Source organism: Tenrec ecaudatus (assembly GCF_050624435.1).
Source record: "Tenrec ecaudatus isolate mTenEca1 chromosome 2 unlocalized genomic scaffold, mTenEca1.hap1 SUPER_2_unloc_11, whole genome shotgun sequence".
Classification (NCBI taxonomy): Eukaryota; Metazoa; Chordata; class Mammalia; order Afrosoricida; family Tenrecidae; genus Tenrec; species Tenrec ecaudatus.
The window spans coordinates 402,475-409,157 of record NW_027457571.1 but is presented as its reverse complement, the minus strand read 5'-3'; positions in this window follow the sequence as shown (position 1 = coordinate 409,157).

Here is a 6,683-nt window from a genome sequence, read left to right as displayed (position 1 = left end):
GTTCAGGGAGCTCCTGGGGTGGACTCAGGGAAGGAGCAGCAAAGAAGACATACTCATCTCCCCCATATGTAGATGAGGTGATGGAGGTGGGCGGTAGAGGAGCAGCTCCTTAGTAATGAGATCACATGGGAAAGGCCTTGGATGAGGTGCCAGACATCCCTGCTTTCCCAGAGAGGGTGGGGACTGGGAACGAGGCTGCATCCTGCCTAATCAGTTACAGTTGCTCTGTCGCTCTGGGGAGGGAGGCAGATGAGGCAGGGAGCTTCCGGAATCTCTCATCTCCAGTCCTTCTAGGTGGATGTGGGAGCGTGTGAGGACGGCCACACTGGAGGGTCAGGGTTGATCGCCTTGCAGTGTGGAGCCCGGCCTGGACCTGCGTTGTGCAGGGTGACCAAGGAGCTCTGAGGGCAGGGTTCTGGGTGGGGGCTTTGTCTACTAAGACCCACAGCCGCGCCCTGTGTCGCAATGTTGGCATGCAATGTGCAAAGACTTGAGACAATGTGAAATGGACCATCCACTTCACTTGGAAAGACAGGAGGGCTGAAAATCAGATTGGGAGATCTGATCTCGTTTGCTGCACAGTTGTGAGAGGAGATATTCCTGGCTTCTCTCATGTTGGGAACCGGGCATAATCAGCCTGACAAAACCAAGGCCATATTGCCTGCCCAGCAGGGCTAAAGCCACGTCACCTCAACCTTATCTTACCCTGACACACACCAGATGGCCCACCCTTGTCTGCTCCAGCACCGGACATTCCAACTGCAGACTTGCGGCCGCCTGCCCTGTGTGCTCTACACCCCCGCCCTTCCTTTTTTTTATCTCCCCTTTGAACTCCCTTGTTTGCCTCACCCTTTATAGAGAGGCTTGTGTAGCAATAAACTCAGACCTTGACAAGAATCTGCTTGGTCTCGCTCCTCTCTCTCGCCCGTTTCTCTTTCAGGCTGGGTCCTCCTTGGAACCCCTCGAATAACTGAGTCCCGCGGGTTGGGGCACTCTCACACATGAAACTATATTCCTCCTCAGGCATCAAGGAGGTGATACGAATGCTTTGATAGCCTAGTATCTGTCAGCTGGGAGGCACAACATAGTGAGAGCCCTTATTAATCACTTGGAGATTAGCTGAGGGGTGGGAGAAGCCAGGCATGAGGCTTTCCAGGGCTGCTCAGCCTGCACAGGAGTCCTTTCCTGGGTTGGACAGAGGTGCTGCCATCTGAAAGCTCAGATAGAGCAGTTGGAAAATTAACTGACCTGGTACAAGATCTATTTACATATATCAAAAGATCCTGGGTAATAACATCTCATGTTTGTGCAGCATGCCACATTTGTCAAAGGGCTTTCTCATTTACTGTCTTACTTGGTCCTCAAACTAAGAGGCCTTTGGGCAGCTATTGCTGTTTAATTTTGGGCGTGGTAACAGCTTTGGGTATAGTACTGGGCTTGGAATCAGGCTGTGCAACCCACAGCAGGTCACTTAGCTGCTCTGGATTGGCTTTCTTCCTCTACGAAGGTCAGCGCTTGGACTAGACCATTTTCCCAGTGGCAGCTCTGCTGACATTTTGGCCAACATCGTTCTTGTGGGGCTGTGTTGTTCCCTGCACCAGGATGCTAAGCGAGCATCCCTGGTCTCAGCCCACTAGATGGCAGTGGGACTCCCTTCTTCAGAATGTCTCCAGGCATGGCCAAATGTCCCCAGCAGAGCATGCTGCTGGGCTGGCGCACGGCAGGATGATGCACTCAATGAGTTGGATTTTAAGTTTTCAGGTACTTTACATGTCTGCACAGGGAGACTACATCAACAATTACCCAGCAGTCAATGGGTCATCACTGACCCTCTCTATAATTCCAACTGAGATCATGAAGCACCGACTGAGTTTCTGAGCTTAGCACCCTGCATGGCACAAGTTGTTTAGCACTCAGCTACAAACTAAAAGGTTGGCAGTTCAAACCTATCCAGAGGCCTCTTAAACAAAATCCTGGTGGTCTGCTTCAGAAGAGTTGGAGCCATGAACACCCCATGGAGTGAAGAGATATAAACATGAATGTGGATGTGACTCTAGGTATAGCTACAACCGGGAACCATGGAATCAACTACATCATGGAATCAACTTCAACTCCTGGCCTCCTTGTGTGTCCAAGAAGAACTGTGCTCCCCAGGGTCTGGAAAGGCTGCTTGGTCTGAAGTAGATTTGCAGGCCCTTCTTTCTAGGTGCCGCTGGGTGGCCTCAACCTTCCAAGCATGCTATTAAAAGCCAATCCGTCACCTGTGTGCATCACTGAAGACACACAGACACAGGGAGCAATGCCCTGGCTGGGGCACTGGAACAGCGCTGGCATGCAGTGAGTGCTGCCCAGTTAGCGAACAGGTCTTCCCTTGGTACTTTCTCAGGTCTGTGTGAAGTTTTCTAAGCATCCAGAGTTCTCGGCCTGATTCTGCTGCCAACTTGCAGTGTGGCTTCGAGCTAGTCTCTTGCCCTCTCTGGGCTTGATAACAAAAGCAGGGCAGGCCAGCCACAAATATCGTGTGGCTAGCAGGGGAAAGCAGTTGAGGACACAATTGCAGATGGAGTTCATCCTTTGGACTCATCGCCCCTCCTCCCTAACACCCCCCCCCCACTCCACACACACACCTTTTCAACTGCACCAGATGGGTTTTAACTTTCCGGCACCAGAAAAGCACACCTTGAGTTTTTTCCTTTATGGAATGTAGGCCATCCCTGCTTATGTGTCACATTCAGTCCTCGTTCTTCTCCCTACTCTTGTCCCTCCTCCAGTCATCAACAAGTGACTGCAGGGCGGTTTCCCAGCAGGGCTGTGCTCAAAGATTCATAATGCTGGGTTTTCCTTTAGTTCTCCACAGTCTTGGGCTTGGAACAATCCAGGCATTACCTTATCAAATGCTCATTTTAGGGGGAAAGACGGGGGCACTGGAAACACCGTATGGGCTCAATCCTTTTCTGCACGTGTGTGAGGGGTTTCCTGGAGTTCGAATTTCAACTTAAGTGATTTATTTTTTGTTGTTTAATCGCGTGCCTGTCATCTGCTGGACATTTCTTCTACAGTGTTTTGTTGTTGTTAACCCCATTTCTAAGATCAGAGATAGAAGGGTCAGGCACAATAGGCAGTTAAATTGACTCAATCTGGGGTGTGAACCTGCTTCTGTCTGGTTCCTCATAGCCCTCAGTCATTTTAATGCAGGTGTTGTGAAGGGTGTGGGTTCAGCAGCCACACACTGCCTCATCTCGCCTCCTCGTTGATAGGCTGTGTACCCTTATGTGAGTTGTTTAATCTCCTACCAAGCTTGTGAGAGCACTACTTTTATTAGCTTCATTTTACCGAGACTGTGAGAGGTCAGGGGAGTGAAGGCTTACATATTGTCAGGCATATAATATGCTAATGATAGTCAAGATATATAACTAAGCATTTCTCTGTTCTTCGTTCTGTCAGTACCTGGTGTGGCCACAAAGGAGAAACCTGGTTTCCTGCTATTTTGAGCATCTAGTGTGAATGGCAGGAGATAAGTCACAAGCTAATGAACCCTTGTGGTGTAGTGGTTAAGCACCCTGGGCCCGGCTATCAAAAGATATAGTGTCCAGGGTCTTAAAGACTGGAAGATAAACAAGGGGCCATCTAGCTAAGAAACAACAAAGCCCACATGGAAGAAGCCACCAGCCTATCTCGACATGATCGCTGAAGACAAAGCGGGTGCATAAGCAAATGCGGGCATGTTTTCCTGATGTGCACTCACCCTTTACATAAAACTCTCTCTTATACATACGCGTTTCTGTGGATTTGTTTCGCTAAGGCACCCAGACTAACATAAGCAGCATGGAACGCATTTAAGAAGCCTAGACAAGGGCAGGGCAGGATATTTGGAGGGACTGGATCCAGAATTAGAGAGGAAGGGGTCCTGGAGGTGAAACGGGCTGCTAGCTCCCTGTCCCAAGGGGGACAATGAGACTGCTGGCTCCCATGAAGATTTACAGTCTTGAAAACTCCATATAGGGTCACTGTGGTTGGAATCCACTGGACGGCAGTGGCCTTTTGGGATTGAAGGTGGAAGCCACCAAAGAGCCTGCGGGGAGTGTGTGAACTTCTGGAATACAGCGAACAACCTCTGCACATCTGCTTTTCGTGCTGCCCAAGTCATGCATTGACATTTGTCCAAAAGTGAACCATCACAGCTGCTCTCTCAGGAAGCTGGGGGCTGAGCCTGCTGGTTCCACTCTGTCAGCATTTCTGGTCCGGGTACCTGCCCTCTGCCCCGGCACAGGCAATGGGCTTTTGGAAGCAGTGCTCCCTGGGTAGTGGGTGTGATTTGGCTCCTCTGGCCTAACATGATGAATGCTGAGAGGGGGTGGATACTAGGGGGTTAAGCTCCCTGACCTTTCCCTAGCCCAGGGGAAAACTTACTATTTAAAGTAAGTTTTAGATAGAATCTTTAGAAAGATAAATTGTTTACTTAATGTACACAATTACTCCCCAACACATCTGTTTTGTGTCTGCTCAACTCAACCTCATAGGCTATGGATGACCTTGAGCAAGTTTTTAAAGTCACAGTGGGTTTCTACCAGGATTGAGAGTTCAGCTCTCTCAACTCTCCAACTGGTTATTAGCACCATAGTCTCATTTCTATTTATGGATTTACTTTGTTTGAGGGAAAAAAGACTCCCAATTCAACTTTATTTTATTAGGAACTCCTTTGCTATGTTTTACACAAGAAAAAGACACAAACCGCTGTTCTGGATGAAGGAGAACATCCGCATGAGGCCACAATGGTGTCGGAAGGACCCACAGCCACAGTTACTTAAATAAAATGACACTCATTCTGTCCTGCTGACTCTGACTCATAGTGACTCTGTGTAGGGATCCTGAAGTTGCTACCTTTACAGGAAGCAATAACCTCATCTTTCTCCTGTGGAATGACTAGTGGCTTCGAACCAGCGATCTTGCTGTTAATAGTCCAACACTATCCAGCATCACCACCTGAGCTCCTGAAAGCTTAAATGAGACATGGAAAACAAACACCTTTGTCACAAAACTGTCCCTGAAGACGGATCAATTCATGGAGTTGCGGGAGGGCCTGTGAGAGCATGAGCGGGACCTTCATTGGGATGTGCACACGACCGTATATCGCTGAGTCTGGCCCGGGGAGTGGACGCAAGCTTTCCACTGCCGGTCAGCAGTAGGAAAGAACTCAATGGTGACTGAATGTGTGGCCCCTCAAAATGGATTTAGGGTCTCCACATAGACTCTCACTGTGAGCCACAGCCTATTGCTCAAAATTTAAGCTTAAATATGACTTAAATGCCTAACATTCTGTTTCCTTAAACTAGAGTACTGCCAGGATCAACTAGAGGCCTGGATGACCTATCAGGTCTGAACAACGATCTCAAATCACTTCACATGATCCATTCCACCAGTCATGTCACCAGTCACACCTCCTCACTTACCCATTCCAGAGACTGTGCCTGTATAACCTATCGACTAACACATTCCCACATGTTGTGATTATGAAACCAACCATCATGCTGGAATAAGGACCAATCACGATGTAAGGGGCAGGGTCAATGGGAAAGCAAGATAGGGGCTGAGGGGAGCCAAGAGGGTCCCGTCACTCAATCCCTAAACCTGATCTAATGTCACTAGACTGGGGTCTTCCTCACATCTCAAGGGCACCCGATTCATGATTGAAGTGAATTGTGCTTATTCAATCTTTGTTCTGCTTACCGTCCTGCTATGCTGCCTCCTCTTCTTGCTTTATGTGTGTGGCTCCCTCTGTTGTGGTGACAAATGGCTTGAGAGGGATTTGACATAGGGAGAAAGCCCACCCACATCAACTGTCACCAGAAGCAGACACTAAGTTCATTTCTCTCACCTCACAGAACTATGCACATCAGACACTGGTAGAGCTGCCCGGAAGGGGAACCCTTAGTGCAGTGGTTCTCACCCTGTGGGTTGCGACCCCTTTGGGAGTCATATGACCCTTTCACAGGGCTCGTCCAATTCATAACTGTAGCAAAATTACAGTGATGAAGTAGCAAGAAAATCATTTAATGGTCGGGGGGGGGGGGTCACCACCACAAAAGGACCTGTATTAGGAAGGTTGAGAACCACTGCCTGAGTGTGCTTAGGACTTTGCTGCCCTCAGGGTCACCAGACATTCCTGAAGGCAGAGTCACTGCAGGAAGCCCTTCTGGGAAATGCCCTGAAGCCTGGTCTCAACCAACTCCATCCACCCTCACCCTCCTAGATCCTAATCATAGGCTGCATGGAAATGCTCCCTGCCACTTCAAAGACTGTAAGTCCATGGGAGCAGAAAGCCTTCTCTTTCTCCCTTGGAGTGGTGGCTGGTGAGTTCAAACTGCTCACCTTCTGGGTAACATAACCCACAGACCAGCTCCCCCTGAGCTCAGTTAGGTTTGCCACACAGCACACATTGTTGGGAACCTTCTGAAGTAGCTGTGCCATGTGCAGGTTGGGGGATTTCGCACAAGATGCAGAATTCCACCCTCTCTTGGAAAAAATAATTTTTGCAATAGCCTTGTATTCTCTTCTGGATCTGAGTAGCAGCTACTCTCATGCAGTCCTAGCACATACATGCTAGGTCTTACGCCGAGTCTGCTCCATGCTTTCCTGTGTCCTATGTGGCGCTGTAGGCACCCAAGGCATGGACTCTGCAGCCT